General features: G+C 35.6%; 1 protein-coding gene across 2 annotated transcripts in view; it reads left to right on the top strand.

Moving 5' to 3' along the window:
• The first annotated feature begins 1,122 nt into the window (after positions 1–1,122).
• Positions 1,123–18,820, top strand: part of DAAM2 (dishevelled associated activator of morphogenesis 2) — a 141,095-nt gene continuing 123,397 nt past the window's right edge. For both annotated transcript variants that reach the window (XM_023502974.2, XM_031964901.1), the window contains exon 1: positions 1,123–1,268. The gene's annotated coding sequence lies outside the window, so the exon portion shown is untranslated. The remainder of the gene's footprint in view (positions 1,269–18,820) is intronic.

Raw genomic sequence — 18,820 nt, 5'->3', positions numbered from 1 at the left:
TTCCTCATCTGTAAAATAGGGATAATAGTGCCTATTTCCCAGGATTGCTGTGAAGATGAGATAAGATAAATATGTGCCTAGATCATGGTAGGAATTGGTAAATATTTCCCGATTTGATATAGTCAGCTTCATTCACTGGAAGTTTAACTCCAGGGTCTCCCTTTTCTACCCCTAGAAACTCCCAATTGACTGAGATACAGAGTTCATTAAACCTTATTTATGCTATCCTTTCAAGGTGTTAGAAGTCCCATTCCCCAAGTCTCAGAAAACTTTCTGGCTTGGGCATAACTTTATAACAAGTACTTTTTGTCTGAGGTGCACAGGCAAACAGAAATTTTTGCCCAGTCCTCACTCTTGGGAGGAGACAAGGCTGGAACAGATGGAATGAAATCAAATTTTAAACAAGTTTTAAACACTTACAAAGAAACATAAACAATTACAAACAAATATCAAACAAATGGAGTCCACAGATGCTAAAGACAGATTGCTGAGTAGATCTAAGCAGGATTTCTCCAGGAAAAAAATCAGAGGTGTTGAGTTTAGAACAATTTAATAAAAATGGACTTAAATGTTTAGTTCTTTGTTTTCATGTTTGTTTCAGGCAAGCACTCCTCAGCAAAAACCGGGAAAGCATTTGGATGTGGATCAGAACTTCCAATTGGCTGTTCTCTTTTGCCTCTTGTCTTTCTTTCTCACCTTGCTGGGAAACATTCATAGAAGGGAGGAGGGTATTTCCCAGAGCCAAAAGTACTTGGATGTCCTGAGTGGGACTTGTAACGAGCACTTTTCTGCATTGCATAGATATACTAAGGAGGAACATATTTTAGCTTGAATTTTTTTTTTTGCCTCTTTGACCCTAAAGTGTTTTCAAAAGAGAGACATGGTTGGGAGGTACCTTTGCCAAAGTTTTCAGCAGTTGCCCTCATTGTCTGCCCTCCTGTTTCCTCCCTCCTTTTCCCTTCTTTGTGAAGCTTTCTGTCTGAAAGTGTGAAAATTACAAATCCCAAGGATCTGCGATCAATACTCTACCTAGGGAAACTTCAGACTATCCTTGCCATAAATATCTCTCCAAGGCAGCCTGACGTCAGAGACTGGGAGGGAGGGAAAAGAGAGAGGCGAGAGGTTGGTCTGAAAGTGAAAACAGCAGTGGTTTCAATCTGAGTACTGTACAGAACAGAGAGGAAAGAGGAGGAGGACAAGAGGCACTCTGTGTGGATTATAGGACTACAGAAATCGGGGAGCCAGGACGAAGCTATGGGATGCACAGTGTGAGTACAATGACCTCAGCCCCTCTGTTCTGTTTCATGCTGTTGGGAGGATGGGTTTAGGAGATGGCAATATGGAGCAACATTCAGGGGATACATCTTTTAAAAAACTTTCTTTACAATCTTTAAAGCGGTTGGAAAACATTGCTCTGCTATGTGCAAGCTGTTTTGTTTCTACTAAGTATACATAGAAACTATGTACATTTGGGACTTTGTTGCTGCTGCTGCTGCTGCTGCGTGTGTGTGTGTGTGTGTGTGTGTACGTATTGGCACATTTGTATAAAGGAAATGTCTTTGGAAAACTTTAAGAGGAGAGGGGGAGAGAAAGATTTGTGGATGTGAAATCTGATTCCCTGATTGTCACAGGAGCGTCAACCCAAAATGAACTCTCCCAACCCCTAAATACTGGCAACTTTCCTGTGGCTTTTCCCCAGTTCAGGGTCCCCAACTGGCTCCTTGGATTGGTTCAGTTTTAACTCCTTCTAGACGCAACTCCCAGCCATGCACAAGTTGTCTTGACTGCAGATGGGGCAGAGTGAGCAGTATCTGATCCCCCTCTTGGTGGTAGTGGAAGCTTTCTTTAGTCTGGCCCTGTGACTTGAGCTACTCAGGAGGAAGAATGCCAGGGACTGGGGAGGAGAAATGGCATTTGGGAATAAACTCCTTGCATTTATAAGCCTAAGCATCCCCAGTTAGCTACTGCATAACTTTATTGTTTGGGTTTGATGTTAAGGGGAGTTTGCACTGAAATTTATATATGGAGGGAATCGGTCTGAGGGACAGGTAATTTGTGAGGTGGATAAAAAGGAAAAGGAAAGGGAAAAAAGAGGAGAGGGAGAAGGAGGCAGAGGAGGGGGAAGTGGTATAGACTCTGGCACAGGCTAGTCCCCAGTCCTGGGTGGGGGGAGAGTGGGCTGGATGTCTCTGCCACATCTGTCCCACAGCAGTGTGGGTGCTGGGTACCCCGGGGAGTGTTCAGTGCCCCAAACAAGATGTGAGCCTGTAACATAAAGAGAAGTATCTGAGCTGTGGGGTGGAGAGAAAGATTTTTATCAAAATTGAACACAGATTGCTGAGGTCTGGGCTTAGTTAACCCTTCCCTCTGCCTTATACACTCATTCACCATACTCTGATTGATGCAAGAAAAGTTCTGCAAGGGAATAAATGAAAGAATCCTTGAAGTTTCCCCTAAATTATATTTGAGAAAAGTGACATCCTTAAATCTGTAAAGATTTTTAACATTTTCCTTAGTTTCCTCCCAACCCTATCTAAACTGCTCAGTTTGGTGTCCATTTTGAGAGATTTCTTTCAGAAGATTGGTTGTCCTAAGAAAGGGACTCACCTTGGGACTTAACATGAAAGAAACATGGTTTTGTTCAAATGGAAGAGGGGCAAAAATTGGATTGGGTCAGGATTATACAATACATGGCTCTCTGAAGTCAGTAGTCAGTTTCAACAAACAAGAGACCACAGAAAAGATTATTTTCAGCTTTCATCTAAGAAAGTTTCATTCTGGTTTGGCATTTTTGAAGAAAAATTTTGGTGGGAGGGGTAATGAGGGAATTGGTAGCTAATACCCTTTGGATTAGTTGACTGAAAAATTTATTAGATTCTTCTCATGTGGAGGAAATTCTGACAAGCAGACTTTTGTCCTGAAGTGTTTTGGACTAAGATTGTCTTGAATATTAGACAAAGTGACTTTTTTTTCAGAATAAGAGAACTTAATCAAGTGGAATTTATATAAGTAATTCAAATCCTGGAGGATATTGCCATTTGGGTGTTTAGAAACCAAATGAACTTATGTATTGGCACTTGTGTGCTCATGTGTCTCCCCATGGTAACATGCCCCTGTATATGTGAATATGTGATGGGATGGGGAAGGGATGAGTGTTAATAAGCTCACTAACTCATAATAGCAGTAATACCTAGAAGCTATTAATTCATTTAAAAAGTTATCTCATGCTACATCTCTACTGCCTATCAGACATCTTCATCTGGAGGTCCAATAAACATTTTAAAATCAACATATCTAAAATTGAACTCCTTATCTTTTCCCCCCCAATACTCCCACTCTTTCCAAACTTCTTTCCTATTATTGAGGGTAAACTCAAAACCTAGATGTAATCCTTGACTCCTCACTCTCTCTCCCTCCCTTTATGAAACCAGTTGTCAAGACCTGATTTCACCTTTATGACATGCCCAAAATATACTTCCTTTGACATTGCTACCATTGTGATACAGACCCTGATGTCCTCACATTTGGTCTATTGCAATAGCCTGAAAATCATTCTGCCTGATGCAAGTCTTTCCCCACTCTAGTCCAGCCTTGAGTCAATTGCTAAAATGATTTTCTTAAAGTACAGACATTACTATGCCATCCATCCTTAATCATTAAACTCCAGTGTCTTCCAATTAGCTTTAGGATCAAATAGAAATTTCTCTGTTTGGTATTAAAAAACCTTTTGTAACTTACCCCTTCCCACTTTCCAATCTTCTTATAGCTTACCCTCTCTCAAGTACTTTTGGTACAGTAATACTGGACACAGTGACTCTGTTGTTCTTCAAACAAGAAACTCTATCTCTTAGCTCCAAGTATTTTCTCTGACTGTATCCCACAAATAGGATATTTTACTTCCTCACCTCTATCTCCTGGCTTTCTTCAAAACCTAACTTAACCTAAGCTAAAATCCCACTTTCTAGAATAAGCATTTCCTCATCCTTCTTGATCCTAATGGTTTATCTCTGTTTAATTATTTTGTACTTATCTTGTATATTGTTTGCACATACCTAGTTTTTGCCTATTGTCTTCCCCCATGAGAATGTGAGTTCTTTGAGAACAGGAATTTACTTTTCTTCCTTTCTTCCTTCCTTCCTTTCTTCCTTCCTTCCTTCCTTCCTTCCTTCCTTCCTTCCTTCCTTCCTTCCTTCCTTCCTTCCTTCCTTCCTTCCTTTTCTTTCCTTCCTTCCTTCCTTCCTTTCTTTCTTTCTTTCTTTCTTTCTTTCTTTCTTTCTTTCTTTCTTTCTTTCTTTCTTTCTTTCTTTTTTTCTTTCTTTCTTTCTTTCTTTCTTGTATTTGCAGGCCTTAGCACTACAACTAGTACATAGAAGATGTACTTATTAAGTGATTGATTGATGTTTCTCTGGTTCCCAAGTAATGAATTTGATTCACTGATAAAATTTCAAAGTCTGGTAGATAGGTAATCCTGAGGAAAACTTTTTCCCCCCACCTTGAGTAGACTTACAAAGAAAGAGGGGAAAAGACTCAAGTCTCAAAGAGTTCAAAGAGGGAAACAATATATAAATAACTATGTAAAATATACAGGATAAATTTGGAAATAATTTTATAGATATTTGCTGTCGTTCAGTCATGTCCAACTCTGTGTGACCTCATTTGGGATTTTCTTGGCAGATATACTGAAATGATTTGCTATTTCCTTCTCTAGTTCATTTTATGAATAAGGAAACTAAGGCAAATAGGGTTAATGGCTTGGCCAGCTAAAAAGTGTCTGAAGCCAGATTTAAACTCAGGAAAATGAGTCTTCCTAACTCCAGACCTGGCATTATATTCATCATACCACCTAGATGACCTGATTTCAAAGAGAAATTGCTAGTGCCTAGCAATTAAGGAAGGTCAGGAGAGGCTTCTTATAGATGGTATGATTTTATCTGACTTAAAGGAAGCCAGAGAAACCAGGAGGCTGATACAAGGACAGACGGCATTCAAAATCTGAAGACACAATGAGTGAAAATGCAGTTTCTATTGATCTTGTGTGAGGAATGAGGAAATAGTGCCACTGAATTATAGAGTAGATAGAGGGGAGTAAGGTGTAAGAAGTCTTCCCACTGTGTCAGAACTTAATAGATGTTTGCTGATTTACTGATTGATTGCTTGCTAAGATTTGGATAATTAAGTCTCCCTAGTCTGAAAGCTCTTCTATTCACATTTAGCTGTAAAGAATGATCTGTTTACTCTATTGTTAAAATTAGTTTCAATTTGTATTTCATAATTAGGAGAAATTGTACTATAATGAACATAGAGCCAGATTTAGTGCTTAAAGACCTGTGTTTGAGTCCCAATTCTGCTGTATAAGATTCAAACAGTATGCATAGGACTTGGTATCTACATTTCTAATTCTATGTCCTTAAGTAGTTACTAAATTTGTATAAGCTTCAATTTTTATTTTATTTTTTTATTTTTAGGCAAACCATTTCTACAAAAACCATGTTGTAAAAGAAAACATAGATTCCTGTCTGAAAAAAAAGAAAAGAAAAACTATAAAGGGAAAAAAGTATGTTTCAATCTGTATTCAGACACAATCAGTTCTTTCTCTGGATATGGAGAATATTTTTCATCATAAAATCCTTCAGAGTTGACTTGGATCATTGTATTGCTGAGAATAGCAAAATCATTCACAGCTGATCTTCTTACAATATTGCTGTTACTTTGTACATAGTACATTTCACTTTGCATGAGCTCATAGTAGTCTTTTCACATTTTTCTGACAGCATCCTGCTAATCATTTCTTATAGCGCAAATAGTATTTCATCATAATCACATACTGCAGTTTGTTCAGCCATTCCCCAATTGATGGGCATCCCTCATTTTCCAAGTCTTTGTCACCAGAAAAGAGACGCTATGTTTTTGTAAACATGGGTCCTTTTCCTTCTTAAAAAAATCTCTTTTCAGATATATCTCTCAATTTTTTTAAAATGAGGACAATAATATTCATACTATTGAACTAGGAGAGCTATTCCAAAGATCAAATGAAATTATTTTTATTCAGTTATGTCTAACTCTTCACAATTGCATTTGGGATTTTCTTGGCAGAGATGGACACTGTTATGGTTTGCCAATTCCTTCTCTAGCTCGTTTTATAGATGAGAAAACCAAGACAAACAAGGTTAAATGACTTGTCCAGGGTCACATAGCTGATAACTGTATGCAATTTGAACTTAGGAAGTTGAATCTTCCTGAGTCCAGGCCTGATGCTCTATCCACTACACCACCTAGCTGCCCCAGTGAAATTATATTTATGCATGAAGACTTGAAGCAATGAAGCTTTTAATCAGCCTCAGATATCAATATTCCCCATTTTATTGATTGTGCAGACATTGAACTCGGGATCTCAAGTCAGTATATTTTCTATTCATGAAGCCACTTATAAAAGTTTCTAGGGTTTCATACCACATCTTCAGTCCTAGAATAGCATCCAACAGTGTAAATTACTAAACCAGACCCATTTAGGCCTTGCTAATTCTGAGAGAAGGAATGATTAAGTTAGACACCAAGTACTGTAGATATAACCCTGGGTTATCATTACTCTATGTGTTTAGGATTTGGAAGATTGGCTTGAGGGCAGAAGAGACCCACTAATCGTTGAGAACAATGCTGAATCAAATATGGAAGAGACTTTCCTGGGATTTAATGAATGAAAAGGTTGAGACACACATAAAAATCCAATTCCAGAATTGGGGCCTATGATACAGAATTTGATTTGAGTTTCCTCTTCTCCCAGATTTATTCCAAAATGAACAAGAGATCTATCAGAGATAGAACTGCTCTTTTTCTGAAGATGCAGTTATGGGCTTTCCAGGCCTATTCAATGTTTTCTAAGAGATTCTTCAAATTGACATTTATGTCTATGTCTTTGAAGTGCACATTTGTTTTTATTCAAGTTTTCGCTGTAACTATGTCCTGGGATGACTTTACAACTTTTAAAAGACTTAGCTAATGGCCAACTTCTCCAGAGATGTTCTAGGCAAGGAACATGTAAACCTGCAATCTAATGGCAAGATGTGTTTCCCCATCTCTCCCCAATGAGATTTTTTTTAAACTGAAGAGGATTTTAAAATGTTATAGTAGAAGTGCGAGTGATATCTGGTTGCTCCCTTTCCCTCCCCACAGTATGCATCCCAAGAAAGTCACTCAAGATCTGAGGTATTTAGTAGGTCAACATCCTTTCAAAAATTGAGAAAAGTAGCCCCAGACAAGATACTTTCTTTCACAAGGACAGAGAACATATTAGTTCAAAGCAAAAGGCATTTAATCATATATTATAAATTAAATGGCAAAAAAGAATATGTTTGAATGGGATATACTTTCCCATGGGTTACAGTTAAGAGAGCACACAGAAAATATATTTGTCTGGGCCACATATATAAATTTTGCATACATGACTTCTTGGAAGGGTAAATCTCCTCTAACATGGAAGACTTACTGCCATCCTCTAGTGATAAAATAGTTTTGTTCTATAATGGACATTACATTATCTTCACTCTCTAATGTATGACATTACTTGCTCTATAATCACTGGATTGCATTTTGTTACTATCTACTAGTGTAGCTAGTGAGTCTTTTTATTGCTAATTGCTGGCTTCTATCTGCTATGGTATTGTAGATTTTAAATCTCCTGGAAAGAAAGGGTTAATTGTGGAGAACACAATTTAGAACTATGTACCATATCCAGAGTAAGCAAAAGTTACTAGAAGCTCCAGGCTAAATTTAAATAAATTACTCTGATTACTCTTCCTTTAGGGTGGACTTAAATATCTGACCTCAGCAAACTACTAGATTTTGGATTAGAAAATTCCTTTTAAATCCAGTCAAAAACTTCATTGTCTACCTATATCTTTAATAGTCCCAGGAACTTCATGTGAGAGGGCTGAGGTCTGAACTTTCCCTTAAATCCTGTAATTCTCCCTGACTATCATACAAATCAACCTGAAGGCAAAATCAAAAGAACCAGAAGAAACTAAGAGAGCTAGGCTTCCATCTTTGTTCCATACTGTGCCACCTAAGTTCTTGTTGTTGTTCAGCTGTTCAGTTGTATCCAACTCTTCAAGGACCATAGCACATCAGATCTTTCTGTCCTCCACTAACTTTTGAAGTTTGTCCAAGTTCATGTTGATTATTTCCATATCATTATCTGTCCTGTTTCTTCTTCTTTTTGCCTTAATCATTCCCAATGTGGGGGTCTTTTCCAATGGGTTCTGTCTTCTCATTAGGCATCTAAAGTATTTAAACTTCAGCTTCAATATTTGATCTTCCAATGAATAGCCTGAATTAATTTGTTTAAAAGTGTTGACTCATTTGATCTCCTTGATGTCCAAGGAATTTTTCTCCTGATCTATGGTTTGAGAACATTAATTCTATAATGCTCAGTTTTCCTTATAGTCCAACTCTTACTGCCATGTATTGTTACTATAACTATCCTAGCTTTTGTTGTAAGAAACTTGGTCGGCAAGATGATGTCTTTTGGGTTAGTGCAAAAGTTGTAGAAATTTCCACAAATGGATTTTCTCTCCAGGCTCCTTGTAATGATAATACTGTTCTACATTTTTATATTCATTTATTCTTATTCAGCTAAGTAGTTTTGTGCTATTTAAAATTTTTTTATTTTATCCAAGAAAAAATTGTCCTTGTTGTTCAGTGATATCCAATTCTTTGTGAATCCATTTGGGGTTTTCTTAGCAAAGACACTTTCTATTTCCTTTTCTAGTTCATTTTAAAGATAAGGAAACTGAGACAAACAGGGCTAACTTGTGTTACTTCCACAGGGTTACACAGCTTGTATGTATCTGACCATATTTGAACTCATAAAGATGAATCTTCCTGACTCTAGACCAGATCCTGTTCTCCTACTCTCTATCTTTATGCCATCTAACTGCTTAGCAATATCATAGACAATATTAAGTGACAGACTTAAATTAATGTTTTATTAAGGAGATAAGGAGAAAACCATTATAATAGGAGCATCACCTGGTTTATGTAGATAAGACTAGTCTTTTGAGGGAATGGGGGAGCCTTTTGACTTTCTTTACACCTAAGACATAAAAGGTCCAGCCTTTAAGGGAATGTTGGTGGAAGTTTTAACATAATTGCCATTGCTCTGCCTTTTTGATCTGGCATTATATTCTATATTCTTTGGTGAATGTGGAGATAGAAAGTAGTGCTTATTTTAATTTAAACAGAAATTGCATCATTTTAAATTTAATAATCAATAAATAAAAAAATTGGTTTTGTTGCATTTTATAGCCCAAGTATGTCTCATTAGGACAGTGGAAAGAGTGTCAATCTGGAGTCAGAAGACCTAAATTCAAATCATTTATTATATGTTACTTATTAGCTATGTGACCTTGGGAAAGCTCTCTGACTTCTTCTCCTCAGTTTCCTCATTTGTAAAAAGACATGTTGGACTAGTTGACTTTCACATTCTCTTCCATTTTTAATCTATGATCATTGTGTTGTAAACTCATGCCTAAATCCACTAAATCCAGCATAAACCCTCTTAGATTAAACATTTGCTGGAGATAACTAAGGATAGAAGAAGGAGGAAGAAATGAGTTACAGATACAATTTTTTGAGGGCAGTAATTTTGGCCCCCAAATCTGTTTTCAAAACCCTGAATTATCTGGACAGTTTTTAAACTTATATTAATTTTATCTAACATTAAGTTTTATCAACATTAGATTACCCTTGAGGTAAAATTGTCCATCTAGATATAATGATAATAATAATAATAATAACTAATAATAGCTAACATTTACATAATGTTCACTATGTGCTAAAGATTTTAAAACTATTTCATTTGGTTTTCACAGCAATGCTGGAAAATGGATGCTACTATTCCATTTTTTAGATAAGGGAACTGAAGCAAATAAAAGCTAAGTAACTTTGTGTGGAATAACTGGACAACAAAGTGTCTTAGTTCTGATTAGAATTCGGGTCTTCCTAATTCCAGGCTAACCACTCTGAGCCTTATGGTGCCACTTAGCTGACCCATTTGTTTTCTATTGATCAGTTGTTTTTATTTTTTTAAATGATGGTGTCTCTTTCCTTCCCCAGGCCTATTCTTCCCTCTTCTGATTTCCTCTGGCCTTTAATTGGAGATACATTTAATAATTGGAGAAAATATGATAAATGGGCTTTGGAGGATTGTTTTAGCTAAATAATGACTGGTGGCTATGTCTTAAAACAAAGTTCATTTATTTATCTCTCCTTTTTAATATTATATTCAGGTAAAACTTTGTGTTCTATCTTGAAGGTGTTCTAGCCATTATCTGATTTTCCTATAAGTGCAGTTATACCATGGCTAGATCAGGTAGGGCATTTTCCCTGCCCTTCATCACCTTTGTACCTCTATCCTCAAAACTTTACTTGAGAATAGATCTACTATAGTGTTTGAGATTGAGACTGGTTTGAAGGCTTGCTTATAATCTGGAGATAGGAATTAGACAGACCAGTTGACCTTTGGGATTTCCTCAGAAAATGGTTGCTGTTGGCTCTGTAAAAAGAGTCGTACCCAGGGAGTCTGTTGGTGTTCAACTCTCTGTCCCTTTGGGAACTCTGGCTTTATATTCAGATTCAGTATTTACGTCATAACTGGGTTGTTTCTGCCAAATTTGACTGTTTCTTGTGGTGAATACTTGATTATTACTTCTTTTGACCCAAAGCTAGGTCATCTCTATTGTGTTTTAAGCTTTTCTGGGAGAGAAATCCAAAGTAAATGCCAAAGTCAAGCTCTCCTCTATGATTTAAATTTGATAAACCAAAATCAATATACCAAATCAAATTGTTTGAGGTTAAGGTTTACTTATCTTCTATTACTTTCCCTAACTTAGTTTCTTAGAGAAGGGCAGAGGAGGGACAAACTGAAGTGAATGGAAGGAAAAAGTTAATATCTTTCTAATGATAGCAATAGTATTTGTAATTAACCAAAGTAGCACAAATGATTATGTTCATTTGGGATAGTCAAAGGGACAAGAGGGATCAAATCATTCCAGAAATATTATTGCCATCATGAGAGGGTCTTATTACAAAAGCTTTTTTTGAGGCAGATCTATGTTTACTATATGTTAACTCTCCTTCATTCAGCTGGAGGAAAGCCATATTGACAGAGAAGGATATCTGTTGCCACTATTTCTGTTGGAGATGATTATCATCTATTCATGTAATTATTGTTAAAAGAATTGATCAATAATCAATCATCTTGGAGGAAACTCAAGTTTCCTTTAAAGAGCATTGGACTTTACATCAAGAATTATGTTTGAGTTCCAGCTCTAACAGTTACTTCCTCTGTAGACCTGAGAAAAATCACTTACCTCTTTGGGGCTCAATATTCTCATTAAGAAGTTATATATTAAGGGCAGCTAGATAGCACAGTGGATAGAGCACTGGCTTCAGAGTCAGGAAGATATGAGTTCAAATCTGACCTCAGACACTTAACACTTTCTGTTTAAAACCCCAAAGTTGTATATTAACTTAGATTTCACTTTTATCATCTCAGAATAGCAAGAAATGTGCCAATTAAAGGAGTAAGAACTATAATAATAAGAGGAGGAAGGAAAAATGTCCGTACTAGGTAATTCCTACAGAAAATATATAAAAGGCAGAGTTACTATCCTAGTATGCCTAAAAGTACCTATTCAGCACTCCAACTTACCATTTTATTCACTGGGCACTTATGCAGAGTTGTTCTCAGCAATGACCCCTTAAAAGAGAGAGATCATTGAATTCAACCAGCTGAATAGTCTATTAAAAAATAATTAAGCAGCACCTTTCAACTAACTTTAAAAGCACCAAATAAACTAAAAACACCAATTAAAAGAAGAGAAATAAGAACTTCCAGAACTTGAATACTAAGAGTTTATATCTAAGCCAACTCTCTTCCATCACTTCAAAGCAGAAAGTAATACATGAAATGGAGTTAACAAATAATAATAGCAAACATAAAGAAATATTAGGAAAAGTCACATCACATAAATGAGCAGTGACATGATAAAGAAGAAAAAAATGAACACGCTTCTAGGGAAAACAAAAACATGCAATAAATACTACAGACTCAAGAGTTCCTACTGAAAAAAAGAAAGCAAACAAATAAATTCTATGGGACTTCCAGAAATCATAATGAGGAAATACCAAAACCCCTCTAAAATTGAAAGAGAAATAAATCCATTAAAGGAAACATTAAGAATGGAAGTAAAGGCAGATATCAGAACTTGTAAGGAAAAAAATAAGAAAAGCAAATGAGAGATGACAACCTAAACATAGAATAGCAATATTTTCAAAGTAATACGTGTTTGGGGAAAAATAGTGGCAGAATTGGGATCCAAGAAATTGAAAATGGAAGAAAATTTGATGGAGAAAAAATTTTTTTAATGAACAATAAATAACATGAATTTTATACAAGTTAGAATGATCTCATAGATGAGTATAGAAATAATTTGAAGATTACAGACTTTCTAGAAAGTTGTGACATTAAAAACTCCAACATGCTTCAAGAATTAGTTTTAAAGTTGTCCAGAAAATATATAAATAGGTGGCAAAAATCCAGATTTATTAAATCTATAAGATACCAACAGAGAAATACTCCAAGAAAAAAATATATTCATCAAACATTAGAACATCGATGTCAAACAAAAATAATTATAAACAGTTGAGAGAGTCATATGAAGGAAAAATCAATTTTAATTATTCTAGTTTTCTTATTTATGAAGAATCAATAGAATAATTAGAATATGGCATTGTGAATAATAAAAAGAAATAAAAAATAAAATAAAAGTTAAAAATAAAAAATAGTAATATCTTGCAAATTTGAGCCTAATATCTTAGAAATTTGCATGATGCCAAAGGGATATAAAATGAGGAGAAGGGGATAAGAAACTCTCAGCTGATGGTTTTAATTAGATATTACAGCCCACATATAGGACTCTACTATTCTTGATGCTGGAAAAAAAACATCTTTACAGATACATTCTATCTTTCTTTTATTTCTTGCCCTTATATTTTTATCCTTAAATGCCCTTGAAATCACTTTGATTATAAAGTATCTCATCATACTTTCTTTAAAGTAATTTTACCTTCTATTGCTTTGTTCTGTATTATGAGGCAATGGTATTCATAATCTATCTTCAATCATTCACTTCCATAAAATTCTACAAACTAGTTCATATTTGAAACTGGTTCTGCTTTTGGCTGCCATAATTCTTCATTTATCAAATAAATCAAGTATTTGCGGACTAAGGGACTTACTAGCCTCTTTTTATCTCTTAGAGCAACTAATTTTTTTAAAATTCAACTTCTATATGAAATAATTTGTCATTTTTCTGTCATTTTAATCCATATCTTCTTTTTTTTCCCATCAAATATAACTTCTTTAAATGGGTCAGGATAGAATTGTCTTAATTTTATGCCATATCTTTGTTTCATATTTTATTGCTTATTCCAGTTTTATATCAATTTTTATCTTATCTCTAATATTATAGTGGCACATAAATATGATTTGGAAATGACTGACACATCAGTAAGGAGTTATTGTTTGTGTCAAAAACATAATAAATTTCTTTTTGTGTGTGTGAATGATATTAGGTAATGTTATTTAACATTTTCCATGCCCACTATATGTGTATTCTTTCCTCAAAAAAAATATTAATGATATACAGCTATGAAGTTTCTGTGAACATCTTCAGTACAAAGTCTCTTGTCTTTCTATTTTTTTTTAAATTCCTGATCTACATTTTCAAATATATTACTTGCCATCTCTACCTGTTCCTATTTTTGAACTCAAACAAATGAATATCAAAGTATATACTGATAAAATTTGGAGTGTCTTGGGGAGTTCTTTGTAGAATTTCTTTATCTTTTCATTCTCACAACAGATGTTGGTACATATCCTGCCATTACCTTCATGGTGGTCTTTATGCAAACACTTACCATGAGTTCTACCATATGAGTTGACCAGATGTCCTGAGAATTTTTTTTTGCCTAGAGATGCATGATAAAGTGAAGACATGCCACACTTTTCTTTATTCTTCAAAGCAGAAGCTGAATTGTCTTTCTACTTAGTTGCCAATTTTGCCTTCCCTCTGGTTTCTTTATTAGTTAAAATGTCAAAACTAACATGATCAATCACTCATTGAATGAGTTTTTATTAAGGGCTCACTATATGCTAGGCACTGTGGTAGGAACTCAAGATATAAAAGAAAAAAATGAAACCGTTCTTCCAATAAGGTGTTTATGTTCTATTAAGGGAGAGAACATGTACACAAATAAGCATATAAAACTAACACAAGGTAAAATTTGTGGGCAGGGAGTACTTGTAGCCCAAAGATGCAGACCAAGACTAAGAGTTCTTAACTTTTTTGTGCTTTAACAATCTCCTAAAGCCTATATTTTTAAACATATAAAATAAAATGCATAGGATTACAAAGGAAAATAATTATACTCAATATTCACAGTTATCAAAGCATGTTTTTTAAAGCTAGTTCTTGGATCCTTGATTAAAAATTTCTTGATATCAGAGAAGTTGTCTTTTGAGCAGTTTTGAAGGACATAAGAATTTTAAGAAGCTCAGTAAGGTAGTAGTATATTCTGGATATATGAGATAGCCAGTTCAAAGGAGCAAAGACAGAGGATGGAGTATCATGTATGAAGATTTGGTTGGACCATGATATGTGGGAAAGAGAATAATGTATAATAAGGATGGAAAAGTAAGTTGGGACCAGAATGTGAAGATCTTTAAAAACTTCAAGAACTAAGAGGAGCTTAGAGTCTTAATTTGGGCTCAGAGATCATAGAAAGCTGCTGAAGTTTATTGTATAGGGAAGCAACATGCTCAGATTCAGTTAGTTGTCTATTAACTTTTTAGTCAATAGACAAGGATCTTCCATTTAGACTACCAACAAGCAAACTAAAGATTATAGGTGGCCTAACAATTATGTAGTTCTTAGCACCATCTGTCTGTTCTTTTTGCTACTTTGCTACTGTCCCTACAGAAGAAAGCTTCACAGGACTAAGGGATTTCTCAACTACATACACACACACACACACACACACACACACACACATATACATACACACACACACACACACACACACACACACACACACATATATATATATATATATATATATATATATATATATATATATAATTTTGTGGGTGGTGGTGGCCAGATATTTCATCTCTACATGGCTGGCCTCCTGCTGATGAGCCTTTCTATACTTTGTAGGATTGGTTCACAGAAGATAGAACAGTGTTAGTTCTAGGAGCATATCAAAAGCTTTCCCAGCATGATTATACCATGTAATAATGTTTCATTGGCATAACCTCTGAAATCTAAGGTCATGATGAGGTATTCAAGCAGGACTTAGTGGAGGAACACCCATCCAAACTTTTGCATTGTGACCACTTAAAAAATGCCTATTTGTATATTATTTAAAAATGCATGAAAAGCAACCTCATTCTCCCCTACCAACTCCCCCCCCCAAAAAAAGATCGAACACCAAACTCCTGATAAAATTTTCCAAAAGTTTTCTCCCCCAAAATACATTTGAATATTTAAAATTTACAAAAGCAAAGAAGCATTTTCTTCTTAAGCAACTCCATTTTTAACAAGAAAACAGAAAAACCTCTGGTAGGGACATGGAAAAAATCTATCTTCATTTGAGTAGGTCTCACCAGATCATAGATATGAAGCTGAAAGAGAACTTAGGAAACATCTAATGAAAAAGAATTTTATTAGGTGAGAAAACTCAATCCCATTGAAGGGAAGTGAATTGTCCAAGGTCATACAATACAGAGCAGATTCAAGATTTGAATCCAGGTCCTCTAATTCCAGAGCCAGTGTTCTTTTAACATTGCCTCTCCTCAGTAATGAACTGAACCAGCTATGCCCAGAGAAAGAACTCTGGGAGATGACTAAAAACCATTACATTGAATTCCCAATCCCTATATTTATGCCCACCTGCATTTTTGATTTCCTTCACAAGCTAATTGTACAATATTTCAGAGTCTGTTTCTTTTTGTACAACAAAATAACGTTTTGGTCATGTATACTTATTGTGTATCTAATTTATATTTTAATGTACTTAACATCTACTGGTCATCCTGCCATCTCGGGGAGGGGATGGGGGGTAAGAGGTGAAAAATTGGAACAAGAGGTTTGGCAATTGTTAATGCTGTAAAGTTACCCATGCATATATCCTGTAAATAAAAGGCTATTAAAAAAAAAAAAGCAAGGTAAGCATTCAAAGTGCCTTTAAAAAAAATCTTTCCCTGTTGGCATCCACTTATATGTCCATATCTTTGTATCTAGCACTGAGCAGGACCTTGATACACTGGGACATGGAATGTACTTGTGATTTCATTGATACCAGAAAAACCCAGGAAAGGAAACTTTTTTCTACCAGTGCAAGTCAGTAATTTCTTTGCAACTTGGAGCCTTACAGAGATAGTAGAAGCACAATAGATTTTTGCTGATTTATTGACTGATAATGTCTGAATCTAATTTCCATTGAATGTAAAACATAGAAATAGATCTTGCCATATTTTTTCTTACTCGTATTTCATAATGACTCTACTGACTTATTTGCATGTAATTGAGTGTTATTTCCTTTATAATATTGTAATTTCCTTAAGAACAGAACCTTTTTTTCCCTCCCTCTTTTTGTATCACAAGTGCTGGGTTCAGAGTAGGTATTTAATAAATGCTTGTATCTTGAAAAAAAAAAAAAAAAAACATTGCCTCTCCTACCAACTTGCCCTGGTGAATTTTTCTGAAGGACAATCTGATGACTTCTTTATTCCTTTATCATCTCCTATAACTTACACAGCCAAGGCTGCCCTGGATTGTAGAGGGCTGAAACTCTTGAGTTGATGCATTGAGGTCTGGACAGCCAAGCACTTGAGGCTAACTACTAATTGGACAATACTCTATGGGCATATGTTTGGGAAATGACCCTTCCCACTATCCTGGGCTTTCTTGATGATTGGTGTATACAGAGAATTGTAGGAGGTACTAGGGGATGGAGTAAGACTAGCCAAAGTCACTTTGGCCTTAGAGGAGGGAGAAGGAGATTGCAGAGATTCTGCTTCCATCCAATTCAATCCTGCGCCTAAAGACCAAGAATAAAGACTGAGGACTTTTGCTTATCCTGATTCTAGCTGCTTCTAAGGTATCCAGGGTGCTAGCGTGGTCATCACACTGGATGCCACTCTTTTAAAAGAGGTTAACTGGCTTTGGAGTTAAACTATAACCTGCAGTAATATAGAAAGTTCCTCACTGGAAATCTCTTACATCAATGAAATCACAAGTCAAGTCCAAGAAAAAAGTTTATGTAATTTGTTAAATAGATTCCTAGGATTTAGACTTGGAAAGAACATTTTTGTTGTTGTTATTTGGTCATTTTTCAGTCATGTGTGACTCTCCCATGATTCCATTTGGGATTTTCTTGGCAAAGAAACTAGAGGGGTTTATCACCTACTTCTCCAGTTCATTTTATAATAAGGAAATTGAGGCAAAAATGATTAAGTAACTTGTCCAGGATCATAGAGCTAGGAAGTATCTGAGGCCAGATTGAACTCAGGAAGAGAAGTCTTCCTGAGTCTAGGCCCTCTATCCACTTTGCCATCTACTTCTTCCCGAGAGGTCATCTAGTTTAGCTCATTTTACAGAAGAAGATAGTGAGAGTCAGAGAAGTAAATAATTTGCCCAGGCTCTTATTAATAGTGAGCAGCAGAGTCAGGATTTGAACCCACATTCTTTAATCTGTACTCCAGTGATCTTTCCAGGGTTCTGGAAAATATACCCGTGATATAGTGATTTTGGGATCAGTAAGATCTGAGTTTGAATCTTACCTTAGGCATTTACTAGCCATGTGCCATTGAGATAAGAAACAACCATGGTTTGTCTCAGTTTCAACCGTAAAATGGGAATTAGAACAGTAACTCCCTTGCAAGTGTTTGTGAGAATCAAATGGGATAATAGTTGTCTTTTTTATTTTTAAAGCAACCCAGTGCCTGATAAACAGTAGGAGCAATATATTTACTCCCTTTTCTTAACCTCAATTTTCTCATCTGTAAAATGGAGACGAAAATAATACTTCTTTATCACAGGGTTGTTGTGAGTATCAAATGAGATGTGTAAAGTGACTTGCAAATATTAAAGCAACTCATATTTTCTATCTGTACTTACACTGTCCTTAAAAACTCCCCCTTAGAGTTGAGTTGAAATCCTGACATTGGCTAATGGCATGAATTCCTGACAATTGTTAGAAGGATCATCTATACCTTGAGCTCAGCTGAGATCTTCCTACAGTCAAATGTTGACAATCTTGCCACAAAATGTTTAAGAAAACAGATTGACAAGCAGTTGTAGATTCCAGAAACAGTGTGGATTGTTTGCTTTGGGAAGAGGGGAAAGAAGGATACCTGTTTCAGGTGTTAGATGTAAAAAAGTTGCCATATTTGGATTCATAATTCGCATTAGAGAAGCTCTTACTCTTGAGCACACTGGAAGGAGGGAGGAAGAAAGGAGAGGAAAAGAAAGAGATGGACATGGAGATGGAGACTATATTCTAGTCTCTGGAGAAGAGTACTTACTGGAAGACTGTTTCACTTATTTTTCTTATTTGTTTTTCAAGATTTCTATTTTTCCCTTGTTATTTTAATAAAACTTATCTTCTCCTTTAATGCTATATTCTTCACACTTAGAAGGAAAACTGCTTCTGGGGATGAGAATGTTGGTCTCAAGGATTGCTTGTATATTGGATATAT

This window comes from Sarcophilus harrisii, chromosome 4 (assembly GCF_902635505.1).
Source record: "Sarcophilus harrisii chromosome 4, mSarHar1.11, whole genome shotgun sequence".
Lineage (NCBI taxonomy): Eukaryota > Metazoa > Chordata > Mammalia > Dasyuromorphia > Dasyuridae > Sarcophilus > Sarcophilus harrisii.
The sequence above is the reverse complement of the archived record's forward strand: the minus strand, read 5'-3'. Positions and strand labels throughout refer to the sequence as shown.